This window comes from Dermacentor variabilis, chromosome 9, assembly GCF_050947875.1.
Source record: "Dermacentor variabilis isolate Ectoservices chromosome 9, ASM5094787v1, whole genome shotgun sequence".
In the NCBI taxonomy this organism is placed as follows: domain Eukaryota; kingdom Metazoa; phylum Arthropoda; class Arachnida; order Ixodida; family Ixodidae; genus Dermacentor; species Dermacentor variabilis.
Genome location: NC_134576.1, coordinates 66,350,912 through 66,374,371, shown reverse-complemented (window position 1 = coordinate 66,374,371; position 23,460 = coordinate 66,350,912). Strand labels below are relative to the sequence as shown.

Below are 23,460 nucleotides of genomic sequence, written 5' to 3'. Positions count from 1 at the left end.
GCGTGGCGAGCAGAACCAAACGAGCTCGTCTACGCCGTGCCGATGCTGCAGCCCGTACACAAAAACAGGCTCGTGCAGCCAAGCGCAAGCAGCAACTGCGCACCTAGTATCCGGCAGCCTGTCAAGCAGTCGTTTAATGAACCATCGGGATCAGCCGAGTGATAAACACCGGTGCTGCACATTTTAGCTTCGCTGGCTAGCCATCGATACGTGGTGCTTGGGCGGCGATTTTTCTTCAGCCGATCAATGAATTCGCAAGGTTTATATAAGGGACCCTCACTACACATTCGTGAACTTGCAGATCCACTGTATGGGCTTGTCCACGCTATCTATCACTGTTTTTAAAGCGCTAACATCGCAACCTAGCCGTCAAGGGCCAGAAAATAATACTATTCATATAGGTCTACAGCGTCACGTCTCGTTTGCTAACCTTTATGAAAAACGGAGAATTGCAGAACTGCTCCCCGGCCAAATTTTGAAAACATGCAACCTCTCCACAGTCAATATCAGAGTGTAGCCACGATGCGTGGGGAGAATAGAACCGCATCTCTGAGATGATCGCCACATGTTGATTGTGACTTCCATACCATAGTGCATGCCCACAGTGAGGAACGATGCATCAAGTGGCCGACACGTTTAATATGAGAATTTAAGAAATGCAAGCCTGAATAACACAGGCCAAAGTGAGTCGAAGGGTAAACAAGAGGACATGCGTGCGTGCACTTTCGTTTAAGCGTAAGACCCAAGATTTAAATGGCCATTTTTTTACCACACCACGATAGGCACCCTTCACATAGATTGCAATGTGAGAGTTGAATTCTCCGTGAATATTCTTTCGCTTTTGTTCTTTAACTTAACAGGAGTCTTACTAAGACATATGGCACTGAGCACAATTATACCGAGCTGAAATTGCGCTAAGTGTGTGCACGAGAAAATTGAAGCGTATGATTGTCTACTTATGATAGCTTCACTAATTCTACATTTGAACCAACTGCTGCCACGCCCATGATGTAATTCACCGTTGTGCCAAAGATTCCGCAAGCCACGTCTGCTTGGAGCGCATTATAAGGAGGACACCAGTTGAGAGATGAGCTATGCAAGTGTGTGACACTATGCGTTAAAGTTGAACTGTAACATAACCGCATCTTTGCAAACGAGCGCCCGGTTTGGGTTTACCGCTGTCAAAATTCCTTATGAATGAGTCTTGCCAACTGAATAGCTGCAAGTAATGACAATTTTAACAGTAAGACATTGCGCATTTGTAAATTTGCGTTTTGATGGTGCATGTGATATCTGGCTATGCGAGTAATCCAGCTCGAAGAGGAGGTATACGCTAGATATGGAGGATTTTTGTTTTAAATATTATGGTAAATCCAAAAACGCTTCGCCGAGAAAAAGGGATCGTAAGAAAATGCTTTATTGATGTAAAATTCTTGCTGTCACTAAAATTTCTTAGTGCGGCGAATAACACTGCGTCTGGTAGGGGTGTTTTATAAACACCTGTTGACAGTGACTGGTTAACAAGGTGGTCACAAGAAATACATGGTGTTTGCCACATTCTTATGTACTTTCACTGCATCTATGTACTGTTGCAGCGACGGCGCACGATGTGGGCGTGCGTGTGAAGTGTGAAAGTGTCCTGCGATGTGATGCTTAGCGCGGAAGGCAGCCAAGTGGGCATAGTAGACTGGTGCCGGAGTGCTCACACTGCGGCTGCAGCGCGCGACCAGGTGGCACAGATCGTAGGTGAGCTGCTGCAGCTCGTTCGAGCTAGACTTGGCGTCGTCGTGAACGACGCGGTAGTGGGTGGGCCTGCTCGTTCCCAGTTTACCGCCGTGGCTGCAGAGGAAAAAGTTCAGTTCTATAGGGTGAGTCACCACCCTGTCCACGACCGTGCCTGGAGGAATGTTGGCTGAACGTTGTTTGCCTTCAGTGTCCCGCATAAAGCGCGTGTGGTGCCGCTTCTGGACAACGATGAATGTCACTGCAGGTTCGCTCATGCCGGGCGCTTGCATGCCTGCGGTAGCCGCTTGGACGGCGGCTTTGATGGCCGTGAGCTCCCGCTGGCGCACGATGTCAAACTGGCCGTCGCTGACGCCATCCCTGTACACTATTATCCTCTTCGGTAGGCCCCTGTCGGCGCAGTAGAACTGCAGGAGTTCAGATACCATGGCCTGCATCAGATGAGATATGAATGAAGAACAGCGCAGAACAAACGTTTCGCAGCGATCCCCGTGCTAAGCATGCATTAGAGGGTCGAATATTTTTGTTCAAATAATTATGCCAACCGAAACATCAATGCACGAAGAAAGTGTTCGTGCTACTGACCGTTCGTGTCACGAAATGGGAAGTTCCCGAAATGAACAGCCAGCGTACCTCTACTTGCGTGTGGCCGCCTTTGCAGAAGTCTTCAGCGTTATGTTTGAGCTCAACCGATGGCTGATCGGAATTGTAAACAGTGCCTAACTAATGTGCATAATATACTTGCAGGTAACATGAATATATAGATATTATTTCTGATCTGTAGCCCATGAGGCAATCTCTCACTGCTATTGCAGCCGTTCTGTCGAGGCTACAGCCCACGCCTATACTTGTGTCCTACCGCATCGCGGTAGTTACGGTACAGCAACTGTGGCAGCGGTTGGCCAGCTGCGCCATCTTGGCTTTCCATTTGCTGCGCAGGAAGGCCCACGCTATGAACGTTGCGCCCTTATTTAAATGTTGCCGCCGCAGGCAGGATCGAACCTGCGACCAGGGCCTTAGCAGCGCAACAACATAGCTAGGGGGCTACCGCGCCGGGCGATGGACGCGCCTTGACATTAGAGTTGTCTTTCGGTGTCGGGAAGTGCACTGTGCTAGGAAGGGAAGGGTGATAGCCGGCATCAGTACTGGTGTGGCGAGCAGCACACAAGTTAAGGGGAAGCCTCGGGTGTTCCTATCTAACTACATGTAAAACGAGAATTCGCTTTTCTCGGCAACCGCTGCACCAAATTTGACAAGGTTTGTTGCATTTAAAAGAAACACTTAAAGTCTAGCGACTTGGTTTCGAATTTTCGAGTTAAGTCGTCAATTCTTTTATCAATAATTGGCAAAAATCGAACATTTTCAAAAAACGAAACTATGAAATTTACAACTATGCAACAAAAATGATAATACAATTCTGTACATTGCATGGAATAGTACATCTAAAGAGGATAAAATTGATATGTTACACATGAATATCAAAAAATTTAGTAATACGGAAATATAGCTTCGCAGAACCCGTGCAGCCAGCGTAACAATTTCACGTAAGATGTAAAATGACATATCAAATTTGTCCGCTTTGCATGGTCTAATGGATGCTGTTTACAGAACCGCGATATATTTTCTTGATGCAGAGCTATGAACTTGCAAACTTCGTGCTTCTATTTTTTTTACAATCTGTGGAATAGTTGAAAAGCTTTAACATAACGCAAGCCCTAAATCGAAATGCTGCTTCCAACAGTCACTAGACTGTAACCTTCTCTCTCAAATGCAACAGCTTTCATTAAAATTGGCCCAGGAGTTAACTCAAAAAGCTTTCAGTTTTACATGTATTTGAATAGACCGCGTCGGAGTTGGGCCCGAGCTAACGCTTCCTCTTAACGCTATATTGAAGGCGCTAACAAATGGTTCCTAATGTTCAAATTTCTGTCGAGTTGTTCGAAAAGTATTCCATTGCAAAAAAGAAGACAGTCACAAAACCAGCGTCAGAAACCTTCCAAGCACCACCAATATTACAGCGAATAGTTTTTTGTTACGCACCTACACCTCGTAGCATCCGAAGCGTTTCATCGTAACAGAAGAAAAAAACAGAAATGCATCTACAGTGAAGATCAATTGTGTAAAGCAGTCACTGACCTGGAGTTCGCCGACCACTTCCTCGCGGGTAGCCAATTCTGCTCCATTGCGCAGCTGGACCTTGATTTTAGCTCTGTATCTTGAAGCATGTTGGTCCATGCTTGCAACGCACGCAGCAATGGACGGACTCCGACTGCGTGGAAGATGAAATATCACCATGTTGCGCTTCTATCTTGCGGTTGGAAGCTCCGGTGGGCTGCTCGCGTATCACAGCATCTGAATGGAAAGCTGAATGTGGTAAGCAGTTTGTATATCGACCGAAGTTGAGATCTTTTCTTAACCTAGCCTGCCCAAGACAGCAGCCACCATGTGTACAAGGCTTTGTCGAAGGAAAATCTCGCCAATTTAGACAGATGACCAAACTAGTTGAAAGGTGCAAGTAGAAGCTGATGTTTTCCTGTAATTGAAGTAACGAACGTTTTCGGCAGTAGCGGTGACCATGAATTAGCGTATCAATTTATGGTACACGTACAGCGAAACTGTATGCAGAGCAAAGCTTTGATAGATTGGTCACTGAAGTTTGGGGGAGGCATAGCCTCCTGCAAAGCAAGGCCTATGCTCAGAAGCACAGGGATGCACAGCCCGAGATAGGAATGGAAGTCGCTCAAGACTACTGAATAGTAAAAACTCCTATTCCTACACTGTAAACGGAAATAACTCCCTGGTGGAAGTATAATGCTTGTCCTCTAGGGAACGCCCAGTTGGGAGTTTATTATGCTCCGTACGACCGGACAAGAATTTTTACTCCGTGCGAGCGGGATCGTTGCGTGGAGCAATGGGAGTTTCTTTTTTATTTTTGCATTGCAATGGACGGAGTTTCTTCAGGTGGCAAGGGGAGTAAAAAAAAGGTAGGGCGTTAGTTTGCGTGAAGATTTTATATGCAGGGGCTACTGCTCGAATTTCAATATATACACACACACACGAGACCGCGTTAAATTCAACGAAGCAAGTGAATGAATAGCACATACATCATGACAAACAAACATTTCACAAACGCCCAATGCAGAAATTTGACAGACATCCCACGTACACGAGGCACTCAAGAAGCAGCGCTACCGGTATATATAGCCACGATACTGCGTGCCTCGAAACCGCCTAGGGAGCAGCTGTGCTGTTTTCAGAATTACGACTCACATGCTCATTCATACGAAATTTGGCTCTTCAAATTAACGGACTACCTTAATCTACACAAAACTTAATTCAGAATAGTGAGAGAAAAAGGTAGTAGCGTAATTTTTCGAAATTACGCAGGTCATTCTGCGAGCGCTGAAGCGACTTTGCACACTGCCGGCGTTCGCGGCCAAAAAGTAGTCCGTTAGTTACAGTAAGCAAGAAGAATGTACGTGCGTGTGCTACATAGCAAAATTAAATTTTTGCGATATAGTGGTAGCGCAGCAGGAAATTATTACGTCTGAGCATGACCCGCAGCAGCCGACGTAACACCGAAAAGTGCGCAGTCATACATACTTTACACCGCACTACTTGCTCAGTGTCCAAGCAATCTCTCGCTTGTCAAAAGGAGCTACATCGCTGATCTATCTAGTAGACCTTTAAACTCGGAGCCAGCAGGAATGCTTCTATATCAGTGTCTGGGATGAAGCATGATGGTAATGCAATATCGGAAGCAACGAATTCACCAAAAGCTATATGCGCGATAATTCGATTCACATCGCTCAGTAAGAAGCTTTATTTACAGTACGCATACTTATGTCCTACCGTCTTTCTTGGGTGAGGATATCCATACACAGATACATAAAAACAGTTGCTTGCACTCCAGTCTTTTTCACTGGCAACACAGCACCGCAACGAACTTGGGGTACGTCATTGATGTGCGCAAGGACGTCGTCGCTCGCACAGTGGCTGCTGTTGCCATTGCTACGCGGTCTTTTCAAACAATACATCGGACGTTGTCAGCATGCACCCAAAAGGACATAAAAGTCGCATTTCACGTACTGAAGAACACATACCACGGTAACGCAGCACGAAAACGCAGTCAGAACCTGCGCCGACATCACGAGCCAGTGAGCAGCTTCAAGGTATACCTAAGCCTTTTTCCGCATTTGAAAACATTGCTCTTGCATGCATCGTTGTCAGCGAAGTGATCAGAGCTAACGTACTTGAAGCTGCGATACAGTGAGCTTCAGGCACTCCCACAACACTGTCTCGAAGGAAATAGGCGAAACAAATTGACAAAACGCTATCAGGGAACGACACTTCACAGGTGTAAAGAAACCGTCAGCCATGAGTACTGTCATATCCGCCGAACGCGCCCGGTCACTGGCAAGGCACACAGCCTCATGGGAATCGTCACGTGAGGAGCCTGATTCGGCTGAGGGGAGTTTGTAAAACTCCCTGTCGGAGTTTTCACAGGAGAACAAGATTTTGAAGCGAAGTAAAATCACGTCATGTCGCCTTAATACTCCCGCAGCTAGCCAACGAAGTGAAAGGGGGAATGGCGCTGTATTGCTTCCATACATCGGAGTAAATATTCGAGGAGGAGATGTTTTACGGCACATCACCTGTTAAAAACTCCCAGGTGGGGTTATTTTCGTTTACGGTGTAGAGGTAACCAGAAAATTAGTCTCTCCGCCTTCCCCCATTCTTACATTAGAGAGCTTTAGATTAGGGTGCCCAAGCACTGGGGGACGTTAGATGCCGGGCATACAACACAAACACAAAGCGAGGACAAAAGAGCGCAAATGTTCCATAATGGAGGTCGCGGACGCCAGCAGTTGGGTGTGGCTTCGGTACCCTATTCTGACACGATCACGGATACACTCAAGCCTTTCAAGTGTTCGGAGACGCGAATTTCATTGTGGAGCCTTTGCGACCGTTTCGAGTTTTTGAATGGATCCGGTGGTTTGCATACCCAACGCGTCGGCAGCCTGATCTAAAATTCACTCAAACCTGCGCACCGACATCAGATCAATATGTGCGCCCGTTATGTTTCTGCATCGATTTTGAGAGTTCCTTATTTCATGCTCCCTCAGTTCACTCCATAAAGCGGACTCCGTTAACGAACAAAAAAGTTGTACTCACTCGTCCCCTGGGGCAGGATGGTTCACATCAACGCCGATGATGATCGAATCTGCAAAGATGGGCTCGCTCACGTGGCTCGAGAGGCTGCTATTGCTGCCCCCAAGCTTGGCATTTATCTTTAAACACAGATTGTTAATAATGTCGGTACCACTAGGCTTCCTAGGAGACGAAGAGAGCTCCCTTACTTTTTCTTCTTTAATGCATTGCGTCAGGACTCCTACGCTCACTTCAGCCGCAGCTTTCACAACTGCGTAGAAAGAAGGTTGTCCCAGAACAACAACAACCAGCCGCACATTTGCTTCCTTCAGCTTCCGCAAATGCGCGATGATGTCCAGCGAAGAGTGGCGACAAATGGTGGTATGCGGCTCTATTTTCAGCACCATGCCTAGACTCTCGGCGGTCTTCTGCAACCACGTAGTTACTTCTACGCCCTTGGCGCCATCGCTACAGGACACTGCCAGAACTGCGCATTTAGTAGCCTTCGTGTTGATGAACCGTTGGCCTGTCATTTTCCAGGCGCCTTCACTGGGCTGTTGCTTCAGATCCCTGGCAAACACGATAGATGGCGGGTCCAGAATGTGGCCCTCGAGCATTACAGGATCTGTGCCGATTTCTATGTCGAACTTTTTCAAATGTCGCTCACCTGTTTTGACGACGTCTTGCACAGAGCCCTTAATGAGCTCGAAACGTTGATCAGGTGACTTTCTGGCGAGCTTGATTATTGTCCTGGTCATGAATGGGTTGAGTTTATTCCTGTACTGCTGTACTTTTTCAATGTGGCACACATCCAGCGGTAGATATATGTCAGATCCACTCTGCGTTTTACATTTTAAGCAAGGCAACTTGGGGTGCTTCAGGAGTCCTGGGTAGGTCGTTTCGAAATATTCGGCCACCGTTGTTTCTTTCTGTGGACTGTTCAGCAAAAATGTCAGCTCTTCTGCATTCTTCCGAGTCACCTCCAACACTCGGAACTTCCGAGTATAGCCTAAGTGATTTACACTCACTTTCACATTCTTGAGCTCTACCGTTAGCCGTGGGCACTCGGATTTGATGTCATTAACATTGAACTTTAGCCCAAGGAACTGTTGTACGAAATCAAAGACAGGAATAGAGCCGTAGAATAGTGCTGCAGAGAAGTCAATATTGAGCATCATCTTATACTGGCCAGGCCGAACGCTGGTGTAGTATCCGAACAGCACTTCGTACCCTGAGTAAAAGTCGTGGTGGCCACCCTCAGGCGACATGAAAATAGAGCGTCCTACGAGTGTGCGCCAGGCTTGGACCGTGCCTTATAATTATATCAAGTGCCTGGATCACATCTTGGTGTACACGGGGCGCGTTCGTATCGTTCAACTTCTGAAGCTCATCCAGGTTAACAGCTTTTGCAAACTTGATTACGACTGAAAAATATTGCGCGCGGCCATTGTTGTCATGTGTAACCGTGTACTGGTTCTCGCTGCAGGGCAATTCCTTCCGCGTGTATAAGTTCTTCCTTCCGTCAAACACCGCAGGGTACTGGCAGAGCTGTTGGAGGTCGTGCTTCCAAAGTTCATCTATGATCACGCGGTTGAAAGGAACACTGAGGCGCTGCCTATTGTCACGTTTGGAAGAGATGTCCACGTCATAATGGTAGACGGTACCGCGCGGCAGCCTGATGTCGAAATAGTTGGCCTTCAGTTTAATCTTTCTTGGAAGGAACGTCTCCTGTGGTGGCCTTGCATGGGCAGATTCACAGGGCACGGCGACAGCCCTGCTGGATGCTGTAGGCAAAGCCCGTTGGACGTCGTCCATACCGAGAAACTGTCCAGGAGGAATAACACCTGCAAGTTTACAGCCAGAAGGGGCAACGGTTAGCAAGAGAGATTGCAAGGTTACTAAATCTAGACAGGCGTCGTAATGAGAAGGTACAAAAGTGTGGAACGCAATGGATGCAATTAGCACTACATGCACAAGGAGTAATGGAGCTGTACACAAAAGTGAGTGACACTGGCAAACATTGAGCCTCTTGAAGTATACCTTGTTTGCGTCATTTTACACATATTTGTCTCATGAAAGGACACGCCACAAATAAGATGCGTTAAATGACACATGCAACGTGCTCGAAAGGATCACATGTCCACCGCAGTTCGAAGGTCTGTTTACAGCAGTGGTTAATTTTTGCACTTCATTACACGGTTCCGGACCTTTACAGTACACGAAACTTGATGTACGTGATTGCAAAGCACCTTGAGTTACACGACCTTTATCACAACGCAGAGAACAACAAAACAGGGGAAAAGAAATGGCCGTTGTGTGTTGTAGGATGAAAGCCGTGATGTGGAGTCAGGAAAACAGATTTGGCGGCGCAACCATTTGTTGACCTAAGCAATTATGAGTCGTGAATGAGTAAGCATTAGTGACCCATTGAACACCGTTGAGCGGTCCTTTAAGTGGTGCTGCGAGGTTTTAACGCGTGGTGCTATTAAATTGGTGCGGGCTACTTTATTTCCATTTTTACGTTCGCAGGGTACATCGTGGCCCAGTACATTAGGCGCATCGAATTTCAACACAAGGGGCACTGCGCATGCACGCCTTATGCTATGCGCCGAGGGCGGGGCGGCGCCTGATGAAGTCGGTCCTCACATGCAAGCATCGACGGAGCAGAATGTGTGAAACAGAAAACCGAAACTGTCTTTTCTTCTGTCCGTCTGCAAGAAATGTATCTTGAGCCACGAAGTATACCTAGAAAACCTTCTGCACGACACGACTTCCGTATTGCTGCATTCTTCCAATTGTTTACTCTGTCTGCGCTGTACTGGCGTGGACCGTCAGGTTTCACTACAGCCAAGGTGGCGTGCGCCGACGATGTGTATGCTTCAGACTCCATAGCTGTACTTGCCGCCCGAGCCAGCAATAGTGCGCCAACCGGCGCATTATCGAGGGAGCAGGTGTTCAATTTTGCCTGCTCTGCCCCGTCGAGGTGCTAGTGGTGCCGCCGCAAATGCGAATTGTGGCACCGTTTAGCTGCTACAGACGCCGGATTTTCGCTCACTGGGTCATGATGGTATCGCGTTAAAATGCTTAGGGCCGACCACGGCCACCGAGATAGCGAACGCAATCTTCGATTCAATGCAGTGGCGAATGCTTGCGTCTCGGATTGCTCCTGGAAAAGCATGGACTCCTACGCTTCCCCATTAAGCGTGGAACGCGATAGCTTTCAAGTAAGTCGACTGCTTTTCATGCAATTGCAGCCTGTGTAACCTTAATGTTCACCGGGAAACGCTGCCGGCCAACGGTTATCGACGCAAGCAAACCTTCTGGCAAAAACGCGGTCTCCTGCGTAGGCCAAACTCGTATGTAGGGCACAGCCGCGCTATAAAAAAGGAATAGCAATTCTATGCTTCTGCTATTTCGCACTTTTAGTAATGAAGACAAGCTATTTATAATAAAAGGCATGCGCTGTTCGTGTTTTCTTTCATGACGCCTCATTGTGGGTTTTATTCTCACAATTTCGAGGAATAACCTTGTCAAGAATTAGGTACAGCTATGAGAAACTTTATTCATAGAATCGCGTGATAATGTAACCCATGCAAACTTCATGTTAGAGCAACGCGAGTCATATTCATATATCCATACATATACGGAAACTGTCACGCGATAACCTTGGAGAGCCCTTGTCGCAGAAAATCCGGCGCCGGCGTCCTGCGCCAAACGTCGCAAGGGCAAACACGTTTTCGAACCACACGTGCGCAGGCCCTTCATGGAACGCAAGAAATTAAACTAACTAGTTGAATTTCTCAAGACAAAACACATAGAAAATTGTAAACTACGACTTACACAAAACCTACAGAAATGGTAGCTGCTGGATTGTAATTTGAATATACACGAGAAAATTACATGAAAACTTGAACCCCCTTGCTAGCGTTTCTACAGTAGACTGACCGGAGACTGTCCGCCATTTGCGCACGCCGGCGCATAAATATCTCGGTCCACGGAGCAGCGCGCCCGCTTCCTTGAAATACTTCCAGATGGCGCTCGTCTCCGCCGCAGCTACCGCAGCTTGGTGGCGCAACCCACCGCCCCGTTCGAAAGGAGACGCTCATAACATCCATCCATCTCGGCCACTGCGAGAGGCCACGTTTCGACCAGAAAGCCCGCCTTCGTGCATAGCGTTCGCCGCGAGCGTTTCCCGCTGAACACTGCGGTTACATACGCTGCAGTTGCGGGGTAGCGTGAGAAGTGGTCAGCGACCTGTGAATGCTACCGCGGTGCACTCTTAAAGGCGAAGTTTCAGCGCCCTCGTAATGTTGCTCACAGACAACGCGACACGGGGTTCGTAATGCTAGGGCGTTAAAATTTTGCAGGAACCATGCATCGACAATTGTCGACATGAGCGAGTAGCCAGAACGAAACACGTGCGACAGGCGCCCCGTCCGCCCTGTCACACGCGAGCGTGACAGCAAACGCGCCCCGTTTCCTATGCTCCTTTGTAGCGCAAGCCCAACCACCGACAAAATACCACTAGCCATTGAAACAAACCAAGGAGCTTACAGAAAAAAAACGCAATAAACTATACAAAACAAAGTAAAAGTGGTACGAAAGAACTAAAGCAAGGATGCGGGGCTCTGGGTGAGTAGATACGACCGGGTGCGGGATCTCGCAAACGACTTATTAAAAGTACTTGTCAAGAGGGAGGGTAGAGCAAAGGTCCTAACTGAACGCTGCGGAGGTTGCCGCAGCGCTCAGAAACATACGAGCTGCGACATAGATCCAATTCACGTAACAAATCATAAAAAGAAAGCCAATGGGGAAATTGGAACGAGAATTTGTGGAAACTAGCACAGAATAATGAATGAAATCTCAACATGGAAGAGATGCACTAGAATCGGCAGAACTCATTTGCAATTACAAGACAAAGGCTCCTCTCGGCGACATTACAAAAGCCTAGGATCAGCCGACCTAACGTACCCGCTATTTTATTATGCGGTCACCAAGTGAGCCGTCTTGTGCTCTTTGCCTTTAGCCAGTAATTTCATGAATCACGAGATAGCATCTGTTTCATTTTATTAGCTGCGGTAGTTAAATTTGTAGGGGGCGAGAGCTTAAACAGGTTTCGTAGACCCGTTACGTAGTAAGAATCTCGAAAAATTCACATTTATCAGTACACAGGCAGAGAATGTCCATGTATTTTTCGCAAAACACTTCCTACAAAGCGTCGGCCCCTTTTTACTGTGTGGCGAGTGTCTGTTCCACTTCGAAGTCAGGTCGAAAGAGTCTCGGGAAGCTTTCCATAAAGACACTACATGGAATTCATGGCGGCGCAGTTAGGCACGGCCGTGCCGTTGGTACGACATGACGATTGGGGACAGGGTTCGGTCCGTGCCAGCGGGAAATTCGAAGGATCCTTTCTGTTTTTGCAGGCCATGTTTCCGCTTGGTCTAAGTGGCAAATTTATCCTAAGAGGAACCCGCATTACGCATTATGTCTCACCTGTAGGCATATCCGTGTCTTGCCCCTAGTTTTCAATTCTGCGTCATATTCGAAACCATGTTCTTTTCTCAACATTTTTCTAAAGCATTGCGCGTTCAACTGTTACCACTGAAGCTCGTTCTGGTCCCATATAGATTAGCACTGGGAAAGTAGAATGAAGGTTCGAATAGGAATCAAATATTTCACACCAAGTGTTCGTAGATTGCCTATTTGGTACTTGCGAATATTCTAAGTAGCGAAATGTTTCGCAAGCACTGACTGTTCCAGTCGGGTTACCGTGCAACGTCACAAAAATACCAACACCAATGTGAAACACCAACAAAATTTCTTGAATGGCTGCCTATACTAAATGGGTAATGGAATCATCGGTCAGAACAACATTCATTCGGGCTATATGGAGCATACTTGAACTAGGAAGGAACAGCGCCAACTAAGACGATTACGAGAGGGAAAATGACACAGGACAAGTGCCGACTGCATCTATCTTTATTCACTGAAAAATCAGCAAGCATGAGGAAAATCATAGACATGCGCACAAGGAGCCGAATACATCATCTGCCGAACCGTTCAAAAGATTTCGCTTTTAAAGACAATTACGGTAGTATCACTAACATGGTTCTTTATATCAAATGCTTCTAAAACCTCACGTGTGTTTGTATCTGCTTCTGCCAAGAACCTAGCTCTCGGAACCATGGATCAGTTCTCGTAGTAGAGGCCTTATTTCCGTGGCGAATGTTCTGCCACCTGGTCACATGCAGTGCAAGCTGCGCAATCTTGCGAAAGATAAGACCTCTTTTCAGTGACCGGACATGGTCAGCTGCGCGGTCATTCACGCATCTACCCGTTTGGACTACACGGGTTTGCGCCCCAGGTCGAAGGTATTTCATAAACCGCGCGGGTGCAGCACTTTACAAAACGCTCGTCATGCCTTTTGCTGCAGCTGCTCCTCGTACCCTCGCTCGCGACGCGGGCGCAGAGCTGTGCTTGTTTCCGAGGAGCCGAAAACACGACTGGTTTTGCGGTGGAAGCTTTCATAACAACCTTTGATACCTGCGAATTTTCGCTTGTAGTCAGTCATTGTTCTTTTGGGCCTAGTTCCGTCGAAGGTATCTATTACGCCACAACCAGCGATGTTTTCTGTGCAACGGGCCCTTTTACATCTGCCTACGGCACCACGGGTTATATAGCAGCATCGCATTTGGCAAAACTTCAGGCCTTCCATTCGCAACCACTTATTTACCCTTATAAAAATGAACGTTAACATTCTTTAGAACTCCTACCAACTTTCTATTTACTTTATTGACAGTCTATTAACATTTACATTCTAGTAACATTTGTTCACACACAGTCAAAAGACTTCCTTCTTACTTTTGTATAAAGAATATTTTCAATACACCGTTAACAGACTTTCTTCTTACTTTTCTATAAAGAATATTTTCAATACACTGTTAACAGACTTTCTTATTACTTTTGTATAAAGAATGTTTTAAATACACCGTTAAAAGACTTCCTTCTTACTTTTGTATAAAGAATATTTTCAATACACTGTTAACAGACTTTCTTCTTACTTTTGTATAAAGAATATTTTCAATACACCGTTAAAAGACCTCCTTACTTTTGTATAAAGAATATTTTCAATACACTGTTAACAGACTTTCTTCTTACTTTTGTATAAAGAATGTTTTAAATACACCGTTAATAGACTTCCTTCTTACTTTTGTATAAAGAATATATTTAATACACCGTGAAGACTGATGATGATATGTAGTGTTTATTGGCGCAAGGGCCAAGTGTGGCCTTCTTACTTCTTACTTCTTTCTTACTTTTGCACACAGAATATTTTAAGGTCCCCATCAACATGTATTTTTCTAACTTTTATCTCTATAACCACTTCAGTACTGCGTCAGAAGGCTAGTTACTTTTGTGCAAAGAATGTTGTACTATACATCATCGAACTATATTTTTTTGTTTGAAGGACATGTATCCTCAGTATGTCCACAGTTCGTACTGTTTGCCAAAAAATATTTAGAATGGGAAGTAACCTGAGAGCTTCTGATAAATTTTTCTAACACACATTAATGCCGATATATGGCATACTCAGGAGTCAAGCTCATTGTTTTAAACCATAGTCCCAATCCAAGTAGGTAGCCAATTGTTGACGGAGTGCTCCTAAAATGTTTAAAGAAATATGTTCGTAAATTCTTAGAACTAATCTTTTAGAGGATCTACTGGACTACGTGAGCGCGCGGTGACGTCAGCACACTCCGAGAAAATTTGCTTGCGCTACACCACCTGACCGGTGTGGTAGCGGACTACTGTACAGGCGGCGCGCCAGTTGCAGAGCTTTATCCCGACCTTGGGGCTGGTTAATTTAAGGCCGATTTACGCTTGAGCCGTGACGCATGCGGTCGTGCAGAAAAATGTACATTTCGCCCACTGGTTCACAAATTTTGGCATACACTGGTCTCGCACATGCAGTGTAAACCGAAATGTGTGTACCAGTCTACGAAATGTGCAAATTTTCACCCGACCACATGCGTGCGGGCAGGCGGGTGGTGTGGTGTAAGGCTCGAGCGTAAATTTGCCCTTACCACGCACTGCTATTGCAATGCCACCAATTAGCTTTGCAACGAGATAATTAGGTCAGTGCATTCTGCGATATAAATAGTACGCCCTAAGCTGGAACGTGTCAGCATAGTAGCGTCACGATATTTGTTAAAAAGAAGAAAAAGAACCGAAACTCAGGGTAACACGGCGCTGGAACGTTGCCGCTCAAATGTCCAAAAGGCTGCAAAATACAACTACTGCTGAGTGAGAGCGTGTATTGACCTGAGAAGCGCACAGGTCGAATAGAAAGAAAAGCTGAACTCTGTGCAAGCAACACTTTTCTGTGAAAAAATAATTAAATTACCCTTACAGTATAAAAAATGTAGCTTTCTACGCGTTCATATTCGCACGCTTTCGTCCCTGCCTCCTACCGACGGCTTCTGCATATTAAAGGAAATAGAACCTTGCATCAAAGTGAAGGCAAAGTAACTATGTCAACTGATGTGCTTTATGGCGATGGTAGCTTGCTGTGTGTGAAAACAGATCGAAAAGAAATAATTATGCACTCTTAACATTCAGTGATCTTGCTTCACAACACGGCGACAAAATTTTGAGCTCCGACAAGGGGTCATGACATCCGTAATAATTGCATTCCGTATACCAACAGCCAGGATATCAAAGGCCATGCTTTTGCCGTGCTTCGGGCGTCTCAAAACTGCTAACGTCATAGCCGCCCCGCTTCGGACATATATTTGACTATAAAAATAGTACTACAATGTGCTGCACCGCTGGGCGCCAGGGAGCAATGTTTTGTCTTTGAAAGCAGCAAGTGCTAAAGGATGCTCTTGCGCAAAATAGAATAACCACATAATTTACCCAATATGATTTTATTGTTCTATGTTTATTACATTTCGAGAAAAAGTCGGTTTTCAGAAGAATAATTGTCTCGAAAGATAAAACTATACAGCCCCTAAATGCCCAACAAAATTGAGCCGGCTACCTTCTGAGTTTTTTTTTTTCAACCTCGGCCATGAGGTACATTCCTCCCTCTAAGTGCAGTTCCCAGAAAGGGGTGCGTACACAAAGGCCGGCCACAGCTTTCACCAAGAGGCGAGGAATGTCTAGGTGTGAGTCAACCATCGCAAGGTAGCGGGGGAGGGGGGGGTGCATGTTTCGGCTTAAAGTGGGGCTTTAGTTCCGCAGCGGTCAAGGCGAAGCAGGTGGATGGAAAGAATGTCACATGCCTCTCCCGCGCATGCGCACAAATTCGACAGTTGGCCGAGTCGAGGCAAAGAGGAAGACCATCGCAATCGCTATCAGTTCCTTTGCGACGCCGGCATGGTACGGTCGAGCGATGTAGGTGTTTCGTGGCGTATTGTAGCACCAATCTAGCTATTTTTGCTGCTATTTATGCTTATGCTGTGTTAAGGCTAATTCATCGATGCAAGCCAACCAGCAAGGTGTTTGCGAAGCCCACGGTGCTTTCTTCGTTCCGTGATGTGAGCGTTTCTGGAACTTCTCTGCCAGCTGCGATTCAGTGTCGTGTGAAGTGATTTAATATTGGCACTGACCGTGTTTTAAACTGCACAAATAGCGAACAGCTGTTCCTCAAGACTGCTATGCGCCGAAGTTTTCTCTATCTCCAAATTATATTAAAAGGTATGTTCTTTTCCATCATTTTTCATAAACATATTATTTTGATGTTACTTTATTTCAGTTTCTAATGCCGCATTTTGGCAGGTTATTATAGCGCGAACTGTAACGACGCGAAATGTTCTAAGAACGATTTTCTTACCTTTTTCAGCTGCCCCGCGTCATGGGGTTCGCTTGAAGTTGCTATAAACACGAAGCGTACAAATACTTCGTTTTCACAGCGTTCGCAATGACCTAAGGTCTGGTAAATATTGTCTGATCATGAACTCATTCTTTGCTCTTTCCTACTCTGGCTGCACAGGATGAGAAACAGTAAAATATTGAGCTTATAGCTTCACGGTTCACAATTACATATTTTTCAGCGAACCGGTTCACAATGACATAGGTTGCACTGGATAGAAAAGTGCGAATGTGAAAGAAAATCATTCGCACCTGTTTAACCACTGCAACCTATGTCATTGTGAACCGGTATATTTTGACACTGACATTTTGTTTTCGAGTAAAAAGTAAACGAACACGTCAAATTACAGAAGCATTCCATATAATGTGTGCTTAAAAATGCATCAGTCAGCCATTGGTTGCTATCACTGACAAAGCATTTGTATTCTTGAATACTGCTTCAAGCTCTGTTATCTGTTTATATAAAAATGGATGACACGTTTTGCACATGCTCGGTGCAGCTAGCTGGCGCTGTTACGTTCATTCCTTCCAAAAATAACTAGCTTTGAGTAAGCGCTCGCGTGTCCACCTTCTCTGCGTCCGTATCTATTGTGCGTGCTACGAATTTCACCATGAATAAACCATGTAATTAACTTTTTAGTGAGTAACTCATTTATGCAGGTAATTGGTAGAGAAACCCATCTTGTACACTTTCCTAATTTTAATAACACGTAGTAAATACAACGCAGCAAAGGATATGCATTGAATAGTGTGCCCCATCCTTGCCATCTCGTCTGCAAGTAAACAGGGATGACGGTCACAATTTTAGCATTCATGTGAACCTTAAAAAGCTCTTCTATGTATGTGATATGCTAACCTGAACATGATGTTAACACTGACCATCTTGTTTCTGTGCAGGGTTGGTTCATTCTGCAAGCATTCTGAGACATCAGCTTGCATAATCGATGCTTGCTAGAGATTATGCGACAGCTGCCATGCCGTAATCAACTAAGTCATTATTCATTTTTTTTTTAATTTTTCTACTACTTCTCTCACAATTCTGTGTAAATATTTTCGTGTGAATAAACTTCTTTCAGTGCAAACTTGCATTTGTTTTCCATTTACGTGCACCTTCTAGGTTGCATACTGCCGTTTACCAACATGTTCACACATACTGACAAATGTTTACACTATGCTACTAGGTCGTATGTGGGACAAATGTTACTAGGGGAATAGTAAGACGTCAATAGCAAGTACATAAGCACATGTAAGTAAAATTTTGCCAGAGTGTTACTAAAGAGCCTAAAGACTTCTGTTGGTTGACGGTTAGTAGAATGTTTACAGACCATCTATGAACATGCTTCAATTGAAGTACGGTAGCCAATTCTTGATAGGATCCAATTCTTGATAGGATGTTACTAGGGTCTATAAAGACAAATGTTAATAGGGGATTGGTAGAAAGTCAACAGAAAATATATGAACATTTTTCTTTTGAAAGAATGTTAATACGGTGTATAAAGAAAGCTTGTTTATAGGGGATTGGTAGGAAGTCAACAGAAAATATATGAACATTTTTCTTTTGAAAGAATGTTAATACGGTGTATAAAGAAAGCTTGTTAATAGGGGGTTGGTAGGAAGTTAACAGAAAATATATGAACATTTCTCTTTTGAAAGAATGTTACTTGGGTGTATAAAGACAAATGTTCATAGGAAATGGGTAGGAAGTTTAAAGACATCCTATGAACATGTTTCTATTGAAAGTTGGTGGCCAATTGTTTCTAGGGTGTTACTAGATCGTTGTTAGGATGTATAAAGAAAGCTGGTAGGATTTCAATTGACTGTTGGTAGGTTCTAGTAACAAAAGTCTATAGACTGTCTAAAAAATGTTGCTAGAAATTTTTATAAGGGTAGTGTTGGTAGGAGAGCTAGTCATGCAGAAGCCGCTCATTCTTGAAAAGAATTGTCACAATTGAGGCTCTAAATACAGTACGCGGCTCCCTGAGCAGTTTCTGCATAGAGAAATGAAGTTGGATTTTGAACTCATTCTTTATTTCTGATGTTTAGACGTCTTTGTGCAATAATCAGTACAGGCGTGGTACCTAATTATACCGAAATACCAAACGTTTCACGGCTTACTGTTCCTAGTCGTGGAAGGTTGATATTCGCCCATCTCTGGCTAGCACTGTTGCAATGTGCAATTTTCGAGAAGATAAAACCGCAACCCTTGAATCAGGCATGTCAGCCATTAGCACCAATCTATTATGCGAAGCATCGGCAGTGGTTGACTTACGTTACGAACTAGTTAGTCGAAGCGTGACGAGGGAAGCGTATTTAGGGGCTCAAGACCCTGGCGACAGTACCGCAGTCAACGATAGCTAGTACATGAACGGAGTGCACACCAGTGGGAGAAATGGGTGCTAAGAGCAACACGAGTTCACAGCACTGACCAGAGTCGTAAGCAGCCACGAACCGCGGGAAATGTAGCTAGACCTGTGTGGCAAGAAACGCATATGTAAGCGAATAATCGCTAATGGGTCTTCAGGTTAGGTGGAAATAGAAAAGGCATTAGCACACTTCTAAAAAACAGCGCAGTAGCAATGCAGGCTTGCACAATGTGCTGCGATCATATATGGGCCTTGTAAAGAATCGAAAATTTCATTGGGCGTCCTGCGGAAATAGTCCACACCAAGGAAGACTAAGCAGAATGCACGGCCCGCAATGATTAAGGAAAACGAAGATTATATTGGCCAATATGGAAAAGAAAACACGGGCTTACTCCCTATTGCATGGCTCAGCATTACCACGAAGTGCATGCAGATAGCCCGAGCAAGGGTTCCTGCCGCTTAAAGTACCCCTGCCTCAGTAACGCTCACACGCCGATAGATTTACTCTAACGGCTCTTAAAATAAATGCGAGGCATATAGTGCCTGCACTAATTGTGCCTGGAGGGCAAAGAGCTACCATCTTCGGAAGAATGACTGCAAGGGATCTTGTACACATGAGGCAGTAAAATCTTCAGTACGTGCTCCAACTCAGGTGACATTTTCTTGGCGAAAATAACATTAGCGGAGAAAAAAAAAGGTAAATGGGACAGGACAGAACAAAGCGCTCGACCGAGACAGTTGTTTTAGTCGCACCCATGGCGCACCAAAAAGAACAGCACTAACCAGCCCAACTGGGTGGTTCCCTCAATCAGTGGACTGCACTGCGCATTACAGGGACCCTACGAAATGCCGGTGGGAGAATACAGAGGCAGGCTAATAATACCCACTTCAAACGAGACAAGCACCTCAGGTAAACTGTGGTCACACAATAGCGGCTTGCTGCAGCCCCGACTGCCAGGACAGCCAGGTGCCCCCAAGAACTGTCCAGTTTTTGAGGGAAACTTACCGAGCATGTGCGCCCGAGCAACAGATACCGGGCGGCTTATTAGCAGTGTATCAGTGACCGTGCCTAAGCAAGTGGCTCAAAAGAAAACCCGTACAAAGAATACACTGCTTGTCGGACAGAGGAAACTGCCATACAAGACCAACTGGGCGTGTCCAACAACAACCGAACTACTGGTACGAAGGCCGTTGTACTAGAAGTCCGGCTCCTGCGCACAATCCAAAATTGTTGGTAGCAGCCACTTGCCCTCCTGTGGCAAGCGCATACTCTGAGCAGTGAATCACAGGAAACACTCCGTATGGTAGGTGCAGCCCGAAAATCGGACACAGATTCAAGTGACTTTGAACACGTTGACGAAGACGTTACTGCTCGCTTCGGACAAGGAATACGAATTTTGCGCAAGAGGGCAGGACCATTTAACGAGTTCCACAGCCGCCAGTATGGGAATTGCAATATTTTGATGACGGACGCCAAACTGAAAAGCAGCGCTTGCGAAAACAACGTTGAGCACAATCGCTGTATGTTGAAAGTCGCGCTACCAGTAAATGCTGGGCCTATTGTGTAGCATAGGTTGATCTCAGGCTGTTCCCTCTGGAATGTCAGCCGACATTGGCAGCCTTGGGCCAGTGCGAAAGCCTCACGAAAGCTCTATAGTTAGCACGTACTGCGAAGGAGTCCGCATGATTGGGCAAGAGTTGTACGGAATATATGCCTGGTCGTACCAGTGCAGGTCTCTTCAATTCTCGTCATATGGACTGTATAACGACGGTATGCATGACATCACCGCAGAACAGACTAGGTAAACTCATATTCGAGCTTTGGAACAGTGTTGTGGTATAGTCACGAGGACTTCGACGTTTTTTTTTTTGCGAGTAATACAACAGGGCATGTCGCCAGGAATTGCTCTTTCGGGGGGGAGGGACTACTGTGACGTGAAAGAATTCATTACCCGCTACGCTGGCCGAAACAGGCAAAGCTTTCACACCGTAATCCTCTGAAATCATCGCGATTGCGACAGCAGGAAGCGAAAATGGCCGTATTGGCAGGTACTCGAGCATGGAAAAGGGAGCGCATGCGCAATGCCGTGTCACCATGTCTGGTGTTGCTTTCGAAAGAGGACACAATAATACTTTCGTGCGCACTCGCAGATCCCGTATTATTTTCGCTTCGCCTGTGCATTTGAACTGAATGGTCAACTTTGTGCGCACAGTCACACAATCACCGCTGCCTTGTTTCGTAATACATGGTTACTGACGATAGTATGCAATACGCTTGGTAAAAGTGGAGCTGCGGGATCAGTGTGGCTTGTGCCGGTACATCCGTACGAACCTGAAGTTCAGAATGTATCAAGTTAAAGCCGCGAACAATGATAAAGTGCCATTTTTGGAGCACAGAGTATTCGCGCATCAATTTGGGCATGAGGCGCGAGACGTTGAACGTATATCACCGGTGCAAACAGAACCGCAGTATTGGGAACATAGTTCAATTGAAGATCGCGTAGCAAATAGAACCACCAAAAGAGTTTCACGCTAGGGTTACGCATATTAAAAAAACTTGTTTTGATTGCCGATAACAGCAATGCCTTCAACCCGTCAAAGAATGGAAGAGAAAATTTGCGATCCCTGTCGATAACTAAATTAAAGTATAGGGTTTTACCTGCCAAAACTACGATGTGATTATGTAGCATGCCGTAGGGGGGTACTCCGAAAATTTCGACCAGATGGGCTTCTTTAACGTCCACCGAAACCTAAGTGCACGGCTGTTTTCGCGTCGCGCCGCCATCAGAATGCTGGCGCCGTGGCCAGAGCAGCCCAAAACCATAGAAACTAAGCAACAGCGGCGGGTCGATGCTTGTCATGCAAGCAACGGTACCGAGCCGTGAATGGCGTACGGATTTGCGAAACTTCTTTAGCGGGGTCGACGTCTCTGCAAAAGGAAACTGAGCTCAACGAGTTATTGAGAGTTGCCTAATTGAAATGCTCGCGGAGTGATTAGAAGCGCAAAGCAGCCTCTCGCTTATCCTGCGCGGTTCATTCTTAGCGGGACAGTCAGCCTAACAAATAAATAGACGTGACGGGCAGAAAGGACGGTTTAATGCGCATCGGTAGATATGCGCCTCACATAGAAATTTGTGGTGGGGGGGGGGGGGGGGGAGCTCAAAGCATATCATGTTAATGAACTCAGAAAAAGGGCAGGCGACGGGTGTATACGCGAATGCATGAATCAGCCAAGGAACCTTTGCATCCACAGGCGTTATTTCGGATAGTGGGTTAGGCAATTCGTCATTGAACCAAATTTTAACAAGAATTCAGTAGTAGGGAAACACGATCTAACGTTTTATTTAATTACTTCGCCATCAAATGACTTGCGAACATCACGAGGACACCGTCGCACTGCCGTTGCCGTTGGCTCCGGCCGTTCGGCGCGTCGCGTGCAAAATGAATCGGGGAATGAAATTGAACGCTGAATAGCACGGGACCTTAAATCAGTGGCGTTGAATTCCCGATGTTCTGTGCTGTATATTGTAAACGAAGTACGCAGCCATCATGACATTAAATCTACCGTACTGGTGCTGCATCGTGAAAAATAAATGCACCACGTCCAACACCGGGAAAATTATACCAAGGCGACGTGCAGGACTGAAATAGTCCGACGTCCCGGAGAAGCAGCCGCGTTTTCGCACAGTGTGCCAATTAGAAGGCCTGGCTATTAGCAAATGGTGATAGGGTAACCAGTCCTCACCTTGCTCAGATCTCCGCCGCGATCTTCCCCTTCCGCCAACTGCGCGCGGCGGTTCTGCCTGCCCGCTTGGACCACCAGTCGCCATCGCTGTTGTGCCGTGTGTGCGGGAAGCTGCCCATCGCGGCCAGTATTTATTGTAGTGGGCGCCGCCTTCCGGCCGCTGCGTCGAGTAGTCAAGTGAGGAGCGGCGAATGATGTAAGCGCTGGCGCTCTCGCTACTTCCGCTGCTCCTAGATTATACGGCGAGTGAAATACGCGATGATAAACAACGCATCGTGAAGTCACGTGGATCAGCCTATACCACATAGCTTTCAGGAGGCCATGGAGGACGCTTAGCGCGGTCATACTTTAATGCGTAGGCATTCTTTTGCGAGCACTCCGACAAAACCTGTCCTTCCTGTGACGCCTTATATCTGCAAAATAAGTGCATAATTGGTCAAGCTATCACGTGTAATTAATATAAAAAGAAACTCAGTGCCCTTCCACTCTGTGAAGAAGGATGACCAGCGAAGCTGTCTATGCAGACCCCTTAATGGCGAACTGCACATCTGCCGCGGATCGGCGCTGCATTGCGCAATCTTCGTG

The 23,460-nt window shown here is 46.0% G+C and overlaps 1 long non-coding RNA gene and 1 pseudogene across 1 annotated transcript; one reads left to right on the top strand and one right to left on the bottom strand.

Annotated features, from left to right (window-relative positions):
- Window positions 1–1,400: 1,400 nt before the first annotated feature.
- On the bottom strand, window positions 1,401–22,959 carry LOC142592768 (protein argonaute-2-like; annotated as a pseudogene).
- LOC142558041 (uncharacterized) lies at window positions 16,477–18,389 on the top strand. The gene is made up of 3 exons (XR_012822934.1): window positions 16,477–16,593; window positions 16,739–16,826; window positions 17,665–18,389. It is a non-coding gene; the product is annotated as an uncharacterized LOC142558041 (long non-coding RNA).
- Window positions 22,960–23,460: the final 501 nt, after the last annotated feature.